At 45.4% G+C, this 23,079-nt stretch overlaps 1 pseudogene; it reads right to left on the bottom strand.

Annotated features, from left to right (window-relative positions):
- Positions 1–15,187: 15,187 nt before the first annotated feature.
- Positions 15,188–22,659, bottom strand: LOC139266271 (large ribosomal subunit protein uL3-like; annotated as a pseudogene).
- Between the last annotated feature and the right edge of the window lie 420 nt (positions 22,660–23,079).

Below are 23,079 nucleotides of genomic sequence, written 5' to 3'. Positions count from 1 at the left end.
CACGACCTCAGGATGTCCCAAAGCGCTTCACAGCCGATGAAGTACTTTTGAAGCCTAGTCACTGTTGTTCACGGTGTAAGCCGTGGCTCAGTGGGTAGCACTCTTGGCTCCGAGTCAGAAAGTTGTGGGTTCAAGTTCCACTCCAGAGACTTGTGAACAAAACTGAGGTTGGCACCCCCAGTGCAGTGCTGAGAGAATGCTGCACTGTTGGAGGTGCTGTCTTTCGGATGAGTCGTCACACCTCTCAGGTAGATGTAAAAGATCCCATGGCACTATTTCGAAGAAGAGCAGAGGAGTTATTCCTGGTGTCCTGGCTAATATTTATCCCTCAAAAAACAGTCTGGTCATTATCACAGTGCTGTTTGTGGGAGCTTGCTGTACGCAAATTGGCTGCCGCATTTCCCACATTACAGCAGTGACTACACTCCAAATGTACTTCTTTGGCTGTAAGGCACTTTGAGATGTCTGGTGGTCATGGAAGGCACTATATAAATGCAAGTCTTTCTTTCTTCATGTTGGAGAATGGAGCAGCCAATTTACGGCACAGCAAGTTGTCACAAACTGCAATGAGATATGTTGTGTCCCGAACACAGATGAGGCTGCACACAGGGAGGTTAAAGTATCAGTGACCTCAGTCTTTATTAAGACACTCCAGAGTGAGGAACAGGCATTAGGGGCCGACTTATATACAGTGCTCCCAAGGGATGCTGGGATCCCTTGGGACTTCAGGGAATGAGCTCCCTGGTGGTGGAACATGGGAGTGCATGCTTTACAGATACACATCACTCCGCCGCAATGTCAAAGTGAAAACTTTTACAAGGTGAGGCGGTCGGGAGCCTTTCTTTCCCTGGTGGACCGCCTCGGTACAAATGTCTGTTCTGGTGTGTTGGCTGTGCCCTCACTGGGCTGGCGTGTTGTTGGCCCTGCAGGGCTGCTGGGTGACCCTGGTCTTGCTGGGCTGTTGGGCGTGATGGGTTCGATTTCCTGGTCCGGCGTGGTGTCGTTAATCCTTTGGGTGTGTGATGTGGGCTCGAGAAAGGTGGTGTCTGCTGTGGGTTATTCAGGGCAGTCTGTGAACCGCAGCCTCGTTTGGTCCAGGTGCTTTTTGCAAATTTATCCATTGTCTACTTTGACTACAAACACCCTACTCCCTTCTTTAGCTATCACCGTGCCCACGATCCACTTGGGACCATGTCCATAGTTTAGCACATACACAGGGTCATTCAGATCAATTTCCCGTGGCACAGTGGCGCGACCATCGTTTACATTTTGTTGCTGCCGTCTGCTCTCTACCTGATCATGCAGGTTGGGGTGAACCAGCGAGAGTCTGGTTTTAAGTGTCCTTTTCATGAGTAGCTCAGCCAGGGGCACCCCTGTGAGCGAGTGGGGTCTCGTGCAGTAGCTGAGCAGTACACAGTATAGGTGGGTTTGGAGTGAGCCTTCTGTGACTCGTTTGAGGCTCTGTTTGATTGTTTGTACTGCCCGCTCTGCCTGCCCATTGGAGGCTGGTTTAAACGGGGCCGAGGTGACATGTTTGATCCCATTGCGGGTCATGAATTCTTTAAATTCGGCACTGGTGAAACATGGCCCATTGTCAATGACCAGTATGTCAGGCAGGCCATGGGTGGCAAACATGGCCCTCAGGCTTTCAATGATGGTGGTGGTGGTGCTTCCTGACATTATTTCACATTCAATCCATTTTGAAAAAGCATACACCACCAGGAACATTTTACCGAGAAACAGGCCCGCATAGTCGATATGGATCCTTGACCATGGTCTGGAGGACCAGGACCACAAATTAGTGGTGCCTCTCTGGGCGCGTTGCTCAACTGATGAGCACACATGCTGCACTGCCGTGCACAGGACTCTAAGTCAGAGTCGATACTGGGCCACCACACATGGAATCTGGCTATCACTTGCATCATTACTATACCCGGGTGTGTGCTGTGGAGATCCGAGATGAATGTCTCCGTGCCCTTTTTGGGTAGCACTACGCGGTTACCCCACAACAGGCAGTCTGCCTGAATGGACAGCTCGTCCTTTTGCCGCTGGAACGGCTTGATTAGCTCTTGCATTTCAACAGGGATGCTGGCCCAGCTCCCATGCAGTACACAGTTTTTTACTAGAGACAGCAGAGGATCTTGGCTGGTCCAAGTCCTAATCTGGCAGGCCGTGACAGGTGATTTATCATTTTCAAACACTTCCATGACCATTAACAAGTCTGCGGGCTGCGCCACCATCAACAAGTTTGCAGGCTGCGCAATTTCCACCCCCGTGGTGGGCAATGGTAGCCGACTGAGAGCATCCACATAGTTCTTGGTGCCTGGCCTGTGGCGGATGGTATAGTTATACGCTGATAGCGCGAGTGCCCACCTTTGTATGCGGGCTGAGGCATTAGTATTTATCCTCTTGTTTTCAGTGAACAAGGAGGTGAGGGACTTGTGATCGGTTTCCAGCTCAAATTTGAGGCCAAACAGGTACTGATGCATTTTCTTTTCCCTGAACACACACACACACACTAATGCCTCTTTCTCAATCATGCTGTCGGCCCTCTCGGCCTGAGACAAGCTCCTGGAAGCATAGGCGACAGGTTGCAACTTCCCCGTAACGTTAGCTTGTTGTAATACACACCCGACTCCATGCAACGATGCATCACATGCTAGCACAAGTCTTTTACACGGGTTATACAATACAAGCAGCTTGTTGGAGCATAAAATGTTACTGGCTTTCTCAAAAGCAATTACTTGGTTTTTTCCTCATACCCAGTTCTCACCTTTACGCAATAACATATGTAGGGGCTCTAAGAGGGTGCTTAACCCCGTTAGGAAGTTACCAAAATAGTTGAGGAGTCCCAGGAACGACCGCAGCTCCGTGACGTTCTGTGGCCTGGGTGCATTCCTGATAGCCTCTGTTTTGGCGTCTGTGGGCTGAATGCTGTCCGCCGTGATATTTCTCCCCCAAAACTCCACTTCTGTTGCCATGAAGACGCATTTTGACCTCTTCAGCTGCAGCCCTACGCGGTCCAGTCGCTGGCGGACCTCCTCCAGGTTTTGTAGGTGCTCGACGGTGTCCTGACCTGTAACCAATATGTCCTCCTGAAAAACCACCATGTGTGGTACTGACTTGAGTAGGCTCTCCATGTTTCTCTGGAAGATCGCTGCAGCCGACCGAATTCCAAACGGGCATCTGTTGTAGATGAGCAGTCCTTTGTGCGTGTTGATGCAGGTGAGGCCCTTCGAAGACTCCTCCAGCTCCTGCGTCATGTAGGCCGAAGTCAGGTCGAGCTTGATGAACGTCTTGCCTCCTGCCAGCGTCGCAAATAGGTCGTCTGCCTTAGGTCGCGGATATTGGTCCTGTAGCGAGAAACGATTAATAGTTAATTTATTACCGTCGCAAATCCTGACCGTGCCATCACTTTTGAGTGCTGGAACAATCGGGCTGGCCCACTCACTGAATTCCACTGGGGAGATGATGCCCTCGTGATGCAGCATGTCCAGCTCGATTTCCACTCTCTCCCTCATCATGTGAGGTACCGCTCGAGCCTTGTGGTGAATGGGTCATGCCTCTGGGACCAAGTAGATCTGCACCTTCGCCCCAGAAAAGTTTCCAATTCCTATCTCAAAAAGGGAAGGAAATTTGTTAAGAACCTGGGTACATGATGCCTCATCGAGATGTGATAGCGCTCGGATGTCATCCCAGTTCCAGCAGATTTTGCCCAGCCAGCTCCTTCCAAGCAGTGTGGGGCCATCGCCTGCGACAATCCAGACTGGCAGTTCGTGCACCGTGCCCTCGTAGGTGACCTTGACCATGGCGCTGCCCAGGACAGTGATAAGCTTTTTGGTGTACGTTCTCAGTTTCGTGTGGATGGGGCTCAGGGCTGGTCTGAGTGACTTGTTGCACCACAGTCTCTCAAACATTGTTTTACTCATGATGGATTTGCTAGCACCAGTGTCCAGTTCTATGACTACGGGTAAGCCATTCAATTTTACATTTAGCATTACAGTGGACATTTCATCGCAAATGTGTGCACCCCGTGTACTTCAGCATCTGCCTCCTCTCTCTGAGGCTCGAAATTGCTTTGGTCCATCATGGACCGATCTTCCTCTGCCACGTGGTGATGAGCAGGTTTTGCAGAGCTTGCAGCTCATCTGCAAGCTCATTGGAAGTGCCCCATTGTTCCACAGCTCTTGCAAATGTACCCTTTGAAGCGGCATGAATAGGCTGAATGGAAGCCCCCACAATGCCAACAAGGTGTGAATTACTTTGCATTCATCCTTTGTTGCGGACACTGTGTCATCTGGGTCACCTGAAGCCTGCTGTCAGTTCTGCTCGCAAACACAGTTCCAGTTAATTTATGAACATTGCTAGCACCTGTGTGCTGAGAGATTTGTTTGGTGTTATCACTGGTGGACATAAACGCCTGTGCTATCACAATGGCCTTACTGAGGGTCGGTGTCTCTACATTCAAAAGTTTTCGTAGGATGGTCTCGTGGCCAATGCCCAGTACAAAAAAGTCTCTGAGCATTTGCTCCAGGTAGCCATCAAACTCACATTGTCCTGCAAGTCGCCTTAGCTCTGCGACATAGCTCGCCACTTCCTGACCTTCAGATCGCTGGTATGTATAGAACCGATACCTCGCCATCAGCACGCTCTCTCTTGGGTTAAAATGCTTCCGAACCAGTGTATACAGCTCCTCATATGACTTATCTGTGGGTTTCACCAGAGCCAGAAGATTCTTCATGAGGCTGTAGGTCAGTGCCCCGCAGACCGCTCTCCTTTTTGCAGCGCTTCCTTCTCCGTCCAGCTCATTGGCTACAAAGTACTGGTCTAACCGTTCGACATAGGGTTCCCAGTCCTTACCCTCTGAGAACTTTTCCAGGATGCCCACAGTTTGCTGCACCTTTGCGTTGGATTTGTGTACTCGTCGCCAGCTGTTGTGTTCCTAACATAGATGAGACTGCACACAAGGAGGTTAAAGTAACATTGACCTCAGTCTTTATTAAGACACTCCAGAGTGAGTGAAGTCCTTAGGGGCCGGCTTATATACAGTGCTCCCAAGGGATGCTGGGATCCCTTGGGACGTCAGGGGATGCGCTCCCTGGTGGCGGAACATGGGAGTGCATGCTTTACCGATACACAACAAGATAAATGACCGATTAAGTTGGCCGGTAGTACTGCTCTGGAGAGGGGCTTGACCCACGACCTTTCTGACTCACTGCTGAAACCTGGTTATACCCATGAAGAGGTTTTCTGCTGTAGTTGTGGCTGCAGAGCAGGGGAATCCCTAAAGAATTTCCCGGTGAAGGATTTCTGCTTCCACTTCAAGTCCAGTGAGTTGGGAATTTCATTTCCACGGGTCGTTTTTTTGTTAACCAAAGATATTAAGGTATATGGGGCAAAGGCAGGTCTGTGGCGTAAGGTCGCAGATCAGCTACGATCTCATTGAATGGTGGAACAGGCTGGAGGTGCTGAATGGCCTCCTCCTGTTCCTAAGTTCCTATAGAAACATAGAAACATAGAAAATAGGTGCAGGAGCAGGCCATTCAGCCCTTCTAGCCTGCACCGCCATTCAATGAGTTCATGGCTGAATATGAAACTTCAGTACCCGCTTCCTGCTTTCTCGCCATAACCCTTGATCCCCTGAGTAGTAAGGACTTCATCTAACTCCCTTTTGAATATATTTAGTGAATTGGCCTCAACTACTTTCTGTGGTAGAGAATTCCACAGGTTCACCACTCTCTGGGTGAAGAAGTTTCTCCTCATCTCGGTCCTAAATGGCTTACCCCTTATCCTCAGACTGTGACCCCTGGTTCTGGACTTCCCCAACATTGGGAACATTCTTCCTGCATCTAACCTGTCTAAACCCGTCAGAATTTTAAACGTTTCTATGAGGTCCCCTCTCATTCTTCTGAACTCCAGTGAATACAAGCCCAGTTGCTCCAGTCTTTCTTGATAGGTCAGTCCCGCCATCCCGGGAATCAGTCTGGTGAATCTTCGCTGCACTCCCTCAATAGCAAGAATGTCCTTCCTCAAGTTAGGAGACCAAAACTGTACACAATACTCCAGGTGTGGCCTCACCAAGGCCCTGTACAACTGTAGCAACACCTCCCTGCCCCTGTATTCAAATCCCCTCGCTATGAAGGCCAACATGCCATTTGCTTTCTTAACCGCCTGCTGTACCTGCATGCTAACCTTCAATGACTGATGTACCATGACACCCAGGTCTCGTTGCACCTTCCCTTTTCCTAATCTGTCACCATTCAGATAATAGTCTGTCTCTCTGTTTTTACCACCAAAGTGGATAACCTCACATTTATCCACATTATACTTCATCTGCCATGCATTTGCCCACTCACCTAACCTATCCAAGTCACTCTGCAGCCTCATAGCATCCTCCTCGCAGCTCACACTGCCACCCAACTTAGTGTCATCCGCAAATTTGGAGATACTGCATTTAATCCCCTCGTCTAAATCATTAATGTACAATGTAAACAGCTGGGGCCCCAGCACAGAACCTTGCGGCACCCCACTAGTCACTGCCTGCCATTCTGAAAAGTACCCGTTTACTCCTACTCTTTGCTTCCTGTCTGACAACCAGTTCTCAATCCACGTCAGCACACTACCCCCAATCCCATGTGCTTTAACTTTGCACATTAATCTCTTGTGTGGGACCTTGTCGAAAGCCTTCTGAAAGTCCAAATATACCACATCAACTGGTTCTCTTTTGTCCACTTTACTGGAAACATCCTCAAAAAATTCCAGAAGATTTGTCAAGCATGATTTCCCTTTCACAAATCCATGCTGACTTGGACCTATCATGTCACCATTTTCCAGATGCACTGCTATGACATCCTTAATAATTGATTCCATCATTTTACCCACTACTGAGGTCAGGCTGACCGGTCTATAATTCCCTGTTTTCTCTCTCCCTCCTTTTTTTAAAAGTGGGGTTACATTGGCTACCCTCCACTCGATAGGAACTGATCCAGAATCAATTGAATGTTGGAAAATGACTGTCAATGCATCTGCTATTTCCAAGGCCACCTCCTTAAGTACTCTGGGATGCAGTCCATCAGGCCCTGGGGATTTATCGGCCTTCAATCCCATCAATTTCCCCAACACAATTTCCCGACTAATAAAGATTTCCCTCAGTTCCCCCTCCTTACTAGACCCTCTGACCCCTTTTATATCCGGAAGGTTGTTTGTATCCTCCTTATTGAATACCGAACCAAAGTACTTGCTCAATTGGTCTGCCATTTCTTTGTTCCCCATTATGACTTCCCCTGATTCTGACTGCAGGGGACCTACGTTTGTCTTTACTAACCTTTTTCTCTTTACATACCTATAGAAACTTTTGCAATCCACCTTAATGTTCCCTGCAAGCTTCTTCTCATACTCCATTTTCCCTGCCCTAATCAAACCCTTTGTCCTCCTCTGCTGAGTTCTAAATTTCTCCCAGTGGTGAACAATTGCATGAAATTCCTTCAGCCGTTATTTTAACTCGGGCACTTAGCATTAATAGTTCACAAGGGAATTTTACAAGAATAATGTGACCACTGTGCTGCCACTGCAAGTGAGGACCATGGAAGTTTTGACCCTTCTGGCTAAGAGATGTGGTTAATCTTGTTATTCTGTTCTTGTTTTGATTGAATCTTGAATGTCTCCTTTGGACCAACCAGTTTCTTTCGCTTTCAGGTCATGATGTGACCTTAAAAACAGCAACAAAAGAATGTCATAAGAATACATTAAGTGTCGGCCACTATTTCCCACAATAATCACTGCTAGTCTCAAGGCACTGTGGATATTTTTCTTTCCTTTTTTGTGCAGTCTAATTGGCTGCTGATGGACTTAAATAATTAAACCTGAATAGTCCGACAATAACCGATGTGGTACTCATATACACAGGTCACACCACCCTGACCTCTCTGTCCTCGGCCTCCGACACTGTTCCAATGTAGTTCAACGTAAGCTCGAGGAACTGCACCCCATCTTTCGATTAGGCACTTTACAGTCTTCCGGACTCAACATCGAGTTCAACAATTTCAGATCATAAGCACTGCTCCCATTTTTTCAGAGAGCAGACACTTGTACTGGTTCTGCTGTATCCATTTACAGCTCCTCCAGACCCATCTTTCGTTTCTTTACTTGTCCCATTACCACCCCTTTCACCATCATCACTTTTGTCACATACTTTCTCCTGCCTGCCACCTTATCATACCCTTTCCTTTTTTAGAAATGGTACAGAGGATCTTTACCAGGATGTTACTAGGGGTCACAGTCTAAGGATAATGGGTAAGCCATTTAGGACCGAGATGAGGAGAAACTTCTTCAGTCAGAGAATTGTGAACCTGTGGAATTCTCTACCGCAGAAAGTTGTTGAGGCCAGTTCGTTAGATATATTCAAAAGGGAGAGTTAGATATAGCCCTTACGGCTTGAGGGATCAAGGGGTATGGAGAGAAAGCAGGAAAGGGGTACTGAGGTTGACTGATCAGCCATGATCTTATTGAATGGTGGTGCAGGCTCAAAGGGCCGAATGGCCTACTCCTGCACCAATTTTCTATGTTTCTAAGAACTTCAGTTCTGAGGAGCGGTCAGTAAAGTTAGGACAGTTCTCCTTGGAACAGAAACGGTTAAGAGGTGACCTTATAATGGTTTTCAAGATCATGAGAGCTTTTGATAGAGTAAATAAGGAAAAAATATTCTCTCTTTTGAGTGGGTCAATAACTAGAGGTATTTTCTCTATCTCTGCCTTTAAAAAAAAATTTAATTTGACTTTTAATCCTATCCAATCTAACTGAATCCAAATTTAAAGAAAGAAAAAAGAAAGACTTGCATTTATATAGCGCCTTTCATGTCCATTGGATGTCTCAAAATGCTTTACAGCCAATGAAGTACTTTTTGGAGTGTTGTCACTGTTGCACTGTTGTAATGTGAGAAACACAGCAACCAATTTGCGCACAGCAAGCTCCCACAAACATCAATATGATAATCCCATCCTTCCTTCCTTCCTTTCCTCCCAGTATGTATTTGATAGATGCCAGGACATTTGAAAAACACTTTGAAAAAGAGCATTCGCTCTTTTCCAGCCAACCAAAAGTCTTCAGTCAGCGATCAATGTTTGCTGCTGAGAAAATGTACCAAAGCAGGAAGTGGTTCCTCGGGACCCTCCCTCCTCCCACACTGAACCCAACCATGTCTACGGCATTGAAGAGATTAAATGGATTGATGCGTCAAAAGACCAGCAGATAGAAACTTCTCCTTACTTCACTGAATGTCAAATCACTGTGGAAAATACCCAGCCACAATAAATACCGCACTCACTGAGAAGCAACTCAGAGACAGCAACAAGAAGTTCCATTTATGTAGCACCTTCAACCTAGTAACATTTCCCAAGGCTCTTCACAGGAGCGTTATCAAACAAAATTTGACACCCAGCCACATAAAGAGATAATAGGACAGATGACCAAAAGCTTGGTCAAAAAGATAAGTTTTAAATAGCGCCTGAAAGGAGGAGAGAGTGGTAGAGAGACGGAGAGCTGTAGGGAGGGAATTCCAAAGGTTATGGCCCAGGCAGCAGAAGGAATGTCTGCCAATGGTGGAGCGATGAGAGCAGGGATGTGCAAGAGGCCAGAATTAGAGGAGCGCAGAGATCACGGGAAGGTTGTAGCTTTGGAGACGTTTACAGAGATAGGGAGGGGTGAGGCCATGGAGGGATTTAAAAACAAGAATGGGAATTTTAAAATTCTCCAGAACTTGGCGCCGTTTCCTGGACTAACATCAAATACATACTGACACACCAATGGACATCCCCTACATAGAACTCAGTTCAAAAACTATAATACAAATAGTATATTCTTTTTAAACATTGAAAATAGAGTTCCTGATCCAGGTTCAGTCGGCTTCCAAAAGCAATATTTCCTGGGCACAACTGAGCCAGATGGATTTCAAGGTGGGAAAGTGTGAGGTCATCCACTGTGGACCTAAGAAAATAGATCAGAGTATTTTCTAAATGGCGAGCAGCTAGGAACTGTGCAAAAGCAGAGAGATTTGGGGTGCCAAGTACTGAAATCACTAAAACCTAGTGGACAGAAAAAAAATAATTTAAAAGGCCAATGGAATGTTGGCCTCCATCGCAAAAGGGCTGGAATACAAAGGAGTGGAAGTTATATTACAGTTATATAAAGCTCTGGTTAGACCACATCTGGAGCACTGCATTCAGTTCTGGGTGCCACACCTCGGGATGGATATATTGGCCTCAGAGGAGGTGCAACAATTCTGCAGAATGATACCTGGGCTACAGGGTTAAATTATGAGGACAGGTTGCATAGGCTAGGCTTGTGTTCACTTGACTGTAGAAGATTAATGGGTGATTTAATTGAGGTGTTTGTAATGTCTGTAGCTCCACACTGTGGACATATTGTGTTACTGCACCAGAGTGTTTAATTAACAGTCAGGTCACCTGACAAGAAGCAGGCTTCCACAGACTTCTAGAGAGTTCCAGAAGCTGCTCCATTCTTGTGTGTAATGTGTGCTCTGTGAATCTATCACAAATGGCGACGAATATGGGATATTTCGGATAATATAAAGCTGAAAATGTTGTTGAAGGATTCAGCCAGCCAACAGAGAGACTTTGAGAGCTTCTCTGTTTTGATTACATCTACAAATTCGAGGTAAATTATGAGCACACTGTTGAACTGCCAGAGTCAAAATGGCTGCACCTATAGGAGTGATGGGGCATTTAGGGGAATATAAACGCAACCGGGAAAGGTTAAAAGCATATGTGGATCGGCTAGAAATGTATTTCACTGCAAATAACATAATCGAAGTCCCAGAGAATGCAGACCAGAACAAAAAAGAGCGATTTTCTTCACTGAAGCTGGGCCTGAGTTGTATGAAACACTGATAAATTTGCTGGTGCCTGCCGAACCAAAGGACACAATGCTTAAGGAGATTTTAGCTAAGCTGGAACAGCACTACAAACCCATACCCTTGGAAATTGCTGAAAGCTATCGTTTCGGTATACGAAATCAGAAGGCCGATGAAAATGAGTACATTATAACATTAAAAAAGCTATCTGTTCACTGTAATTTCAGAACTTTCAGCACCGAGCATTGCAGCATCGTTTTGTTTGTGGGATGAAAAATAATGAGATCAGAAGAAAGTTATTGACGAAAGCCTGACTTGACTTTTGATATAGCTTGTCAGACAGCTAGGTCGATCAGCATGGCCGACCAATATTCCTGAGAATTTCATACTATTTTCAGTCGCCAGACAATCAATACATTGCCAAATGTAGAAGATTTGTTCTCAACATTGAAAGGTGGTCGGATCTTCTCAAAGTTGGATCTTACGAATGCTTACTTACAGCTTGAATTAGATGAGGAGTCCAAGTCATGCTTGACTACAAATACTCATCTAGGCCTATATCAATTTAATAGACTACCATTTGGAGTATCTTCCACCCCTGCCATATTCCAAGGGGTGAGGAACCAGATTTTTCAAGGTATTGAAGGGGTAGTATGTTATTTAGATGACATACTGATTTCAGCATCAAATGGGCAAATTCACAATAACATATTGAATGAAGTCCTCAAACGGCTAGAGAAGCACAGAGTACGAGTGTCTGCTCTTAAGTGTGAGTTACTTCAAAACTCAGTGGATTACTTAGGGTGTAGAGTAGACAAAGATGGTTTACATCCAATCGTGGGAAAGCTAGATGCAATCAGGAATGCACCCACTCCAAAGAATGTCACTGAACTTCGATCATGTTTGGGTCTTTTCAACTATTATGGGAAGTTCCTACCAAATTTGGCTACATTATTACATCCACTGAAAGACCTATTGAAAAAACAGGTCCATTGGAAGTGGTAAGAAGAATGCGATACGGCATTCAAGGAGTGTAAAAGCAACTTGGTAGAGAGCACAATGTTAGTTCACTATGACGTATCTCAGGAGATCAAGCTAGCATGTGATGCCTCTCCGTATGGAGTTGGTGCAGTGATCTCTCATGTATCATGTAGTGGGGAGGAGAGCCCAATTGCTTTTGCTTCATGCACTCTCATTGCCAGTGAGAGTAGTTATGTGAAAATCGAAAGGGAAGCTTTGGCATTAATTTTTGGGGCCCAGAAGTTCCACAAATACTTGTATGGTCATAAGTTTACCATCATTACGAACATAAGTCCCTGACAGCAATCCTCCATCCAAAGTCCCCAATTTCAACATGAGCTGCAGCCTGAATGCAGAGATGGGCTTTGATTTTGTCAGCATATACATATGATATTGAATACAGATGATCAGCTGATCACAGTAATGCTGATGCAATGTCTAGATTGCCTTCCCCTTCACAAGTTACACCCGATAGGGAAGAAGTGTTTTATTTTTCAGACATTGATGAACTGCCAGTCACAGCTGAAGAAATTGGTAGAGCAACCAAACGTGACTCAGCGATGTCAAAGGTGTATGATTATATTGCAAATGGATGACCAAACCAGCTAACAGACAAAGATATTCATCCATTCTTCATTCATAGGAATGAATTATCAATCGATAAAGATTGTATCATTTGGGTGCAAGAGTGGTTATACCAAGTAAATTCAGGTCCAAATTATTAGGAGGCCTCCATGACCAGCACCTGGAAAGTGCTTGACCAAGAGTTTTGCACGCAGTTATTTATGGTGGCCAGGTCTTGATAAAGATATAGAGTACATCAGTGTACGACATGTCAATCGGTAAGCAAGCAACCATCATCAGTACCATTACAGCCATGGAAATAGTCTCCCAGGGTGTGGCAAAGGCTACATATTGATTTTGTTGAGTTAGAAGGACAACAATTGTTCATTGTGATTGATAGCCATTCAGATGTGGATCGAGATGTTTCCAATGTGGAAAATAACAATAAGTAAAACATTCGACATTTTGCGAAGTTTATTTTCTTCATTTGGCCTCCCAGAAGAAATTGATTCTGATAATGGACCACAATTTTGTTCAGAAGAATTTGCACAGTTCACGTGCAAAAATAGTGTGAAACATATCAAGGTTCCACTGTACCACCCTGCTTCGAATGGTGCAGCAAAGTGCAATTTACAAATTGTAAAATGTGCCCTCATCAACAAATGTTGGATCCAAATCCAAAGAAACAACAATTGTCATTGGATCACAAATTGGCTAATTTTCTAATTACATATTGTAATACTCCTCATACAACTACTGGTAGAACACCAGCAGTGTTGTTTCTTAAACGACAGCCACGAAACAGATTCTCGTTGTTAAAACCAAACGTGGCACAGTCCGTAGAAAAGACACAATTAAGCCAGAAAGAGAATCATGATAGAGGTAGAGTGAAAGAGAGAAGTGTGAAATTAAATCAGAAGGTGAGAGTAAAGAACCATCACCCTAAATGGGTAAAGTGCTTACAAGGAAGAGTGGTGAAGATATGTGGTCCTCGCACATATTTGGTCAAGTTGTTTGATCATGGACAGGTTAGGTTTGTTCGTATTGATCATATTTTACCTACAAACATGGAAGGAGTTGGAGGTGGGAATTATTCAATTATTTCTGACTCATCAGATAGTTTTGATACACCAGCAGCATATCCTACATCCAATGTACTGGAAACAAATCCAAGAGAAAATCAGAAATTAGATCTGAGTCCGAGTTGGAAAAACAAACAGTCTGAAGTTAGAGACAGTTCAAATGGAAATCAAGGGCATTCCTTGGAGGAAAACGTTCCTCAGGATCAGCCTTGAGTGAGTTTAAATTCAACACCATGTTTGGAAGGTTCTGTTTAAGAGCAAAGGTATCCTGTTCGAAACAAAAAACATGTGGTTAAGCTTAATTTGTAAATATGGCAAAATAAGTCCATATCCTTTGTTATGTATAACCGTGCAATTTATGTATGATGATTGTTTGTTATAATAACTTCTTCATTAAGGAGAGGGAAGTATAATGCCTGTAGCTCCATACTGTGGACGTATTGTGTTACTGCACCAGAGTGTTTAATAAACAGTCAGGTCACCTGACAAGAAGCAGGCTTCCACAGACTTCTGGAGAGTTCTGCAAGCTGCTTCATCTTAAAGACTTGTGTGTAGTGTGTGCTCTGTGAATCTATCATAGTTTTCAAGATGATTGAAGGAGATGATAGGGTAGATCGAGAGAAATTTTATTACCTCTGCTGGGGAAGTCCAGAATAAGGGAGCACAACCTTAAAATTAGAGCCAGTCGTTCAGGGCTGAGGACGGGGGGAGCACTTCTTCACACAGAGGGTAGTGGAAATCTGGAATTCACCCCCCCCCCCTAAAAGCTGTTGAGGGTAGGGGTCAATTGAAAATGTTAAAACTAAGTTAGATACATTTTTGTTCAGTAAGGGTATTAAAGAGTACGGAACCAAGCTGAGAAGATGAAGTTAAAAGATATAGACCAGCCACGATCCAATTGTTTGGATTAAGACCAGGCTCGAGGGGTTGAATGGCCTCCTCCTGTTCCTATGTTCATAACCAATTTTGCATCAATTCAAAATTCACCTCATCTTACTCCTTTTGAACATTTTATAGAGCTCTGAGATACCAGGTTTGTGGGCACCATTTTGGATTGGGCATGTGCCAACTGTGCCCTCTACAGGTGAAAGTCCAGTCGTCCTCATAGCAGATCTGAGGCATGTTTGATATTTATTGAAATCAATCCTCACTGCATGACTTTAATTAACTCTCCCTCCAGCTTGTGTTGTCAATTGAACAACTTCAATTACTTCATCAGCTTTTATTGAGCATCTAGCTTTGTTTGTAATTCATATCTGTTTCAATGGGTCTATAAAGGGCAACTTGTACTTAATACGCAGGACACTACAATTGTGTCTGGTTTCCAGCACTATTTTGTTCTTATCATTTCATCTACACCGGACAAGCTCGGTTATAAATGGATGTTTGGGACTTACTGAGAACAGCTATCGACCGCTGTAATGTATTTGCTACATGGGTTCTTGCTTGTCTTTTTTAATAAAAGCATTTATTGAACAGTTAGAATCACTGCAGGAACACAGTGTTCTTCCCAACTGATGAAATTGGTCCATGGTTTATAGAAACATAGAAGCATAGAAAATAGGTGCAGGAGTAGGACATTCGGCCCTTCGAGCCTGCACCACCATTCAATAAGATCATGGCTGATCATTCACCTCAGTACCCCTTTCCTGCTTTATGCTGTTTCTTCCTTGGCAATTCGATCCTTCTTCAGTGGTCCCATGAATGCCGCCTTCTCCTCGATGATCTGGAAATGGCCGTGACCAAACTTGGAAGCAGTGTCGATGAATTTCAGGGCAATCTTCTCCAGGGCCCGGCGGCTGGTCTGCACCAACAGGGACTTGTGCAAAGTGAGCACATGCTTCTTGGTACCAATAACGCAGCCCTGCACCATCAGGAAGTCATTGGTCACTTGGCCATAGTGAAGAAATCCTCCCAGCGGGTTGATGCTCTTGTCCGTCAGGTCATACTCAGTAGCAGCATTGTTCTTCACTAACTTGCCATCCTTGGGCTGGTAACTGGCGCCCATCCTTGCTGCTCTCGGTGCGGTGATGGTAACCCTTCTGATCTGCATGGGCGACAGAGAAAGCCACGCGGACAGGATGTCTTGCTCATTGCCCCTGGTATTGTACTATACGCTCCATTTGTCCAAGCGTCTGCAGTTTTTCCACTGAATATGTTTTCAGCTCTGCTAAACTCACTTTTAGTGGTATGCTGCTGAAATTCTTGTAATGCACATTCTGACTCATTCTTGAGCAATCAGCTGCTGTATCTATTGTCATATTAATCCATCGATTAGTAATCAGTACTAACATTCTGAAATCCTGACATAAGGAATGCACTGTCTTGCCCTACACTGCGAAACCCAGACTGTCTGATTGGTTTCCATCTAGTGAAGTTTTTGATTATCATTGGGCCTGTCCTTGGATTTACATGCAGCTGCAGTGTGTCCCCTTACCTGGCACCAGTAGCACCTTGCCCACTTGTATTGACACTGTTATGCGGTATGGTTGCCATTACACCTATGACATCTATTCTTCTTGGTTTCACAACTCTGTCTCCGACTCGGGCTCACCCTCTTCTGTGTTTCTACAGCCCAGTGACTGTGAACTGCTACCACTGCCGGTAATGGGTGAAATTCCTTAATATTTTTTTCTTCCGTCTCCATGGAGCTAGCTATCTTACAAGCTTTCTCAAAAGAGAGATCATCACACCTAACAGTTTTATAGGATGCGTTCATTCATTAGTCCACAGACAAGTGAACTACTAATGTTGTACCATTGTTTAAAAAGGGAGAAAGGTGTAGACCGAGTAACTGCAGGCCAGTCAGCACAACTTCGGTGGTGGGAAAATTATTGGAAAAAGTCCTGAGGGACAGGATCAATCTTCATTTGAAAAGACAGTCAGAACGGATTTGTCAAGGGAAGATTGTGTCTGATTAACTTGATTGAATTTTTTGAGGAAGTAACCAGGAGGGTCGATGAGGGAACTGCGTATGATGTAGTGTATATGGATTTTAGCAAAGCTTTTGATAAAGTCCCACATGGAAAACGGGTCACAAAAGTATAGCCCATCGGATCCAGAGCAAAGTGGCAAGTTGGATCCAAAATTGGCTCGGAGGCAGGAAGCAAAGGGTAATGGTTGATCAGTGTTTTTCTGACTGGAAGGCTGTATCCAGTGGGATTCCACAGGGCTCAGTGCTGAGTCCCTTGCTTTTTGTGGTATATATCAATGACTTGGACTTAAATGTTTGGGGTATGAATAAGAAGTTTGCAGATGACACTAAAATAGGCTGTGTGGTTGATAATGAAGAAGAAAACTGCAGACTGCAAGAAGATATCGATGTACTGGTCAGGTGAGCAGAACAGTGGCACATGGAATTCAATCCAGATAAGTGTGAGATAATGCATTTGGGGAAGACTAACAAGGCAAGGGAATACACATTAAATGGTATGACATTGAAAAGTGTAGAGAAACAAGGACCTTGGAGTGCAGATCCACAGATCCCTAAACGTAGCAGGTCAGGTAGATAAGGTGGTTAAGAAGGCATATGGAATACTTGATTTTATAAGTCGAGGCATGGAATACAAGAGCAAGGAGGTTATGCTTGAAATGTATAAAAGACTGGTTAGGCCACAACTAGAGTACTGTGTGCAGTTCTGGTCACCATATTACAGGAAAGATGTGATTGCACTGGAAAGGGTGCAGAGGAGATTTACAAGAATATTGCCTGGACTGGAGAATTTTGCCTATGAGGAAAGATTGGAGATGCTGGGTCTGTTTTCTTTGGAACGGAGGAGGCTAGCCTCACTACATTTAAAAGATACTTGGATGTGCACTTGAAGTGCCGTAACCTACAGGGCTACAGACCAAGAGCTGGAAAGTGGGATTAGGCTGGATAGCTCTTGGTCGGCCAGCATGGACATGATGGGCTGAAATGGCCTCCTTCCGTGCTGTAAATTTCTATCAATTTCTATGATTCTATCTCGAAGAGCCCTGTCTAGTAATGCTCCAAAATTGCAGTGTAGAGATAATTTTCTTAATGGCAACAATATATTCACTGATGGTTTCATCAAGACTTTGGTTTCTCATTGCAAACTTATAGCTTTCCACTGTTTCTAAAAGCTGTGACTCAAAATGATTCTCCAATATCTGTAGTATGTCTGAGAATGAAGTAACCTTAACCTTTGTCGAGGTTAACAAATTCACTAAGATACCATAATTCTCTGCACCAATCATGACTGACAGAATAGCTTTCATCTTCTCCTGCTCCTTGATTGCTTAATTACGAATCTGCCACACCTGCTGATGTCATTAGCTCCAAGAAAACATTTTCAATCTTTCACTGTAGTATCTAAACGATTCCTTATTCCTGTCAAAGTCTCCCAAATTGCTGACAAGTCTCGCTGTCACATCCATATTGCCTTCTTAGGTTAATAGCTGTTAATTACTCTCAGTAATCTTCAATTGCTTTTCAACAACTCTAAATAGCTTTCAACAAGCTCTATTCATCAGTTCAAAACTGTTCAGTACTCACACAAAAAAGAATGGTCCTACCAGACTCTCAATCATGAATCACACTGCCGGTATATCACCTTGCTGTGCTCCACTTGCATTTGCCTTCTCATAAGGAGATCTCCCAGGAGATCACATGGCTCCGGTTGGGGTGCAGTGTAGAATGTTACGGTGCAGGGGGTGTCGCAGTTGTGTGGGGTGGACTGGTTGGGCCGGGTACTCTTTACCTTTCCGCCATTGTTCATTGTTCATAGGTTTATATGTAACCTTCAGGGCTGCTGACCGAGGGCCGTGCAGCTCTTTGTCGGCCGGAGCGGACACGATGGGCCGAAATGGCCTCCTTCTGCCCTGTAAATTTCTATGTTTCTATGTTTCTAAAAGGAAATTCCACCAAAAATTTCTTCATGAAGAAACTCCCATCACGATCGCCATTTTGAAATGTATTTGCTTCATGAGTTCTTTGCGTGAAAATTCATAGCAACCCATTGCTATTAAGAACTCGTTGGTTTATTAGCAAAGGTTTAACAATCACACTACACATTACCAGTTCAACTATTTTAATTGTGCACTTTAAACAAATGCCCCCTGCAAGGGGGGTCACACTTCAAATAAAGTTTTTTGCCAGTGCTACTTTTTTTGGTGGGGTGGGGGCGGGGGGGGTGGAGGTTTAGGGCACTAAAACCACAAATTATACAAGTGCCCCCTGGCTAAAAGGAGGGGGGGCACTAAAACCGGCAAATTAAACAAATTAAACTTTAAACTTAAATTATCAAATTAAAATTTGGTTGCCGGGGGTGATGATGCACTCCAGTCCCTCCGGTGCCCACATCACGCGGAAGGCCGCGAGCATACCGGTGGACACCGCGTGCTCCATCTCCAGCAACACCCTGGCTCGGATGTAACCACAGAAGTGAGGCAGGCAGTCGGGCTGAACGACCCCCTCGACCACCCGCTGCCTGGACCGGCTGATGGCACCCTTGGCCGTGCCCAGCAGCAGCCCTACGAGGAAGCCTTCCGACCTGCCCGCTCCCCTCCGCACAGGGTGCCCAAAGATCAGGAGTGTGGGGGGACTGAAGTGTAACCAGAATTTGAGGAGCAGCCCCTTCAAATAATGGAACAGAGGCTGCAACCTCGCACATTCAAAATACACATGGAACACAGACTCTTCCAGACCGCAGAAATTGCAGGCAGCCTGGGAGCCCGTGAACCGACTTAAAAACTTATTGCACGGGACTGCTCCATGCACCACCCTCCAGGCCAAGTCCCCAATAAATAGAGGGAGGACTCCCGCGTAGAGAGCACTCCATTGGGGACCCCCGCCTCCTCCAGACGGCAAGATGGTGCGCCATGGTGTGTCCAGACGGCAGACGAGGATGACAAGGTGGACAGTGTGCAAGAGCAGCCCATACAGGAAACCCCTCCGGGCAGAACTGAAAGGCGCGGAGGGGATTTCCCCGAGGAGGCTCAAGTTGTGAGGCGCCGGCTCCCGAGGGAGGTTTCAGGGCTTGGCACCAATGAGGAATTCCGTTACATTACCAGTTCATTCACCAGGCTCACAACCACCTGCTACATCGTGGAGCCCTCTGAACCCAAGTGGCTGGGGTTTTATTGAATCTTGTGAACATCATGTGACTGGTTGAGCCACTCACAACTCAACAGCTCTAAAAACCTTTGAGCATACTCACAGGTACATACATTACAACCACCATGGAGGGAATTTTAGCAATCTTCTGTCCCCATGTGATGACATCACCCTATTTGATGTTGCGAGCTACAAAAGAAAGACTTGCAATCATATAGCACATGATCACAACTCCCAGAAATGTGTCAAAGCAATTCACATATAATTAATTACTTTTCAGGGGCAGTGACTCATCATCATCATCATCATCATCATCATAGGCAATCCCTCGAAATCAAGGAAGACTTGCTTCCACTCTAAAAATGAGTTCGCAGATGACTATACTATCCAATACGGGAATTACAGTCTCTGTCACAGGTGGGACAGACAGTGGTTGAAGGAAAGGGTGAGTGGGGAGTCTGGTTTGCCGCACACTCCTCCTGCTGCCTGCGCTTGTTTTCTGCATGCTCTTGGTGACAAGCCTCGAGGTGCTCAGCTCCCTCCTGGATGCTCTTCCTCCACTTAGGGCAGTCTTGGGTCAGGGATTCCCAGGTGCCAGTGGGGATGTTGCACTTTATCAGGGAGGCTTTGAGGGTGTCCTTGAAACGCTTCCTCTGCCCACCTGGGGCTCGCTTGCCGTGTAGGAGTTCTGAGTAGAGCGCTTGCTTTGGGAGCCTCGTGTCAGGCATGCAGACGATGTGGCCCGCCCAACAGAGCTGGTCGAGTGTGGTCAGTGCTTCGATGCTGGGGATGTTGGCCTGAGCGAGAACACTGGCGTTGGTGCGTCTTTCCTCCCAGTGGATTTGCAGGATCTTGCGGAGGCAGCGCTGATGGTACTTCTCCAGCGCTTTGAGGTGTCGACTGTGTATGGTCCACATCTCTGAGCCATACAGGAGGGCGGCTATCACTACTGCCCTGTAGACCATAAGCTTGGTGGCAGATTTGAGGTCCTGGTCTTCAAACACTCTCTTCCTCAGGCAACCAAAGGCTGCACTGGCACACTGGAGGCGGTGTTGGACCTCATCATTGATGTCTGCCCTTGCTGATAGTAGGTTCCCGAAGTATGGAAAATGGTCCACGTTGTCCAAGGCCACACCATGGATTTTGATGAAGTGACTATTGTTATGAGGGCAAATGTGGCAGCCATTTTGTTATGAAGGCAAATCAGCAGCCATTTTCCACGCAGCAACATCCTAGATGCAGCAGTAAGGTAAATGGTAAGTTAATCCCTCCTGACGCTGTTGTGGGACGACTATTATACAAGAGGGGAAAATCAACCTGTGTTCCCACTCATGATCGAAATCCAGTGACCAATGCTAGGAAGTGTGCACACATAGATGCAGGATGAGACAGGGCTCTGCTTGGCTGTAATGTCCTCCTTGGTTGGGGAAGTTGACAAGGCTTTTTGTCAAGGCTCGTTTACATCAATGGCCACTTGGGCTTTGTGTCAAAGGTCTGCCACAGGCCTTGTAGGTTCAAGTGAAGTTAAGGGGCATTTTTCTTCAATTTTGCAAAAAAAAAGACTTGCATTTATATAGCACCTTTCACGACTGCAGGACTTCTCAAAGTGCTCTACAGCCAATGAAGTAATTTTGGAGTGTAGTCATTGTTATAATGTGGAAAATGCTGGAGATACTCAGCAGGTCAGGGTTAAGGTTCAGAACAGAGATAACGTTCCAGGTCAATGAAAGGTCATGGACCTAAAACACTGGCCCTCGAAATCCCGGCCTCCCCAGATCTGTACAGAGTGTGTACGGACCCAGGAAGGCAACGCAGAAGCCGGTTTTCGGTACGTGATGCGCATGCACCGAAAACCGGCTTTTCCGATCTGTTATGTTCTGGCTTGACAGATCCAACGCATCTCAGCAGTCAGGACACATGACTGTGGTATTTGTCCTTAAATGCCCTTAAAACTCTTGCGCATAGCCTACTTTTACCCGTGTAAGAGTTTTAAAACAGATTAAAAACATATAAAAATAAAATTTAAAAACAAATTATTACGATAAAAACCCTGCCCACTAAGTTTATTTTAAACCCTAATTACAAAATGTTTTAAAAAATCGGAAAATCATATATTTTTTCTAGGACGTTTATTAACTTTTATTTCAATTAATTTTAATTATGTGAGGTATGATTTTTATTTTTTTATTATGGTGTTTAGCGTGTTTGGGGACTTTTTCTTGTAGATATGGCGTTCTCATTGCTATTAATAAGAATACTTTACCTGATTGGTTATGCAGCCACACGTGACTGCACCTTCTGCGTCCGAACCTGGAGGGCGTGAGTGCACTCCGATGCGTGGGAAGAGAAGGCCTCCCCACCGGAATCCCAGGAGCCTCCGGGACCACCAGGCAATTTCGTAAAGATTCTCCGGTCGGAGGCGTTCGTTCGAAAGAAGCCTCCGTCTGGAATTTCAGGGCCTTTAACTCGGTTTCTCTCTCCACAGATGCTCTAGCAATTTCTGTTGGAATCCCAGATTTACTGGTTCAACAATGGCTTACATTTACGTAGCGCCTTTAGTGTAGCAAAATGTCCCAAGATGCTCAGACCCAAGCAAGAGTGGGAAGGAGGGTGAGCAAAGTGGACGAAGGCGATGTCGAAGAGGCAGTGAGGAGGCGGGGCCTTGCCGGTTGAAAGCACAGCTACCAATGGGAGGGTGTGGAGGATTGGTAGTTCTGAGGCTAAAGTAAGGTGGTGCAGAGAATAAGGGAGATTGAAACATAGACACATAGAAAGTAGGTGCAGGAGTAGGCCATTCGGCCCTTCAAGCCTGCACCACCATTCAATATGATCATGGCTGATCATGCAACTTCAGTACCCCATTCCTGCTTTCTCTCCATACCCCTTGATCCATTTAGCCATAAGGGCCACATCTAACTCCCTTTTGAATATATCTAATGAACTGGCTTCAACAACTTTCTGTGGTAGAGATGTGATAGGAGGTCTTACCTGAGCAATGTTGGTGAAGTTAGCCTGGGGATAATACATGTGGCATCTACTTGTTCTGCCATCTTCTCTCCATTGCTGCTGAGAATTGTTCCTGGTCACCTGGCACCCATCACAAGGGAAAGAGGATCTCATTCCTGCTGCTCCCTTGTTCAATTAGCACCTCCATAGAACTATCTGAAGATCTGAAGGGCTCTGTTTGCAGTCATCTTGCCAGCAGATTCCGAAAAATAATTGCCAATAACCTGCATGTGAACAATGGACTTCCCCTTTAAGAGGTGCAGGCTGCCTTTAATAGTGACAGCCCCTCTGAAAGAGCGGGCCCTCCCACAGGCACCATCGCGTGGAGCCTTGGCCAACAACCATCCAATTAATAAAAATAAAAATAAAGAAAGACTTGCATTTATATAGCGTCTTTCACGACCACCGGACCGGAAGTAGGACAGGGATAACTCCCTTGCTCTTCTTCGAAATAATGCCATGGA

Source organism: Pristiophorus japonicus, chromosome 6 (genome assembly GCF_044704955.1).
Source record: "Pristiophorus japonicus isolate sPriJap1 chromosome 6, sPriJap1.hap1, whole genome shotgun sequence".
Classification (NCBI taxonomy): domain Eukaryota; kingdom Metazoa; phylum Chordata; class Chondrichthyes; family Pristiophoridae; genus Pristiophorus; species Pristiophorus japonicus.
The sequence above is the reverse complement of the archived record's forward strand: the minus strand, read 5'-3'. Positions and strand labels throughout refer to the sequence as shown.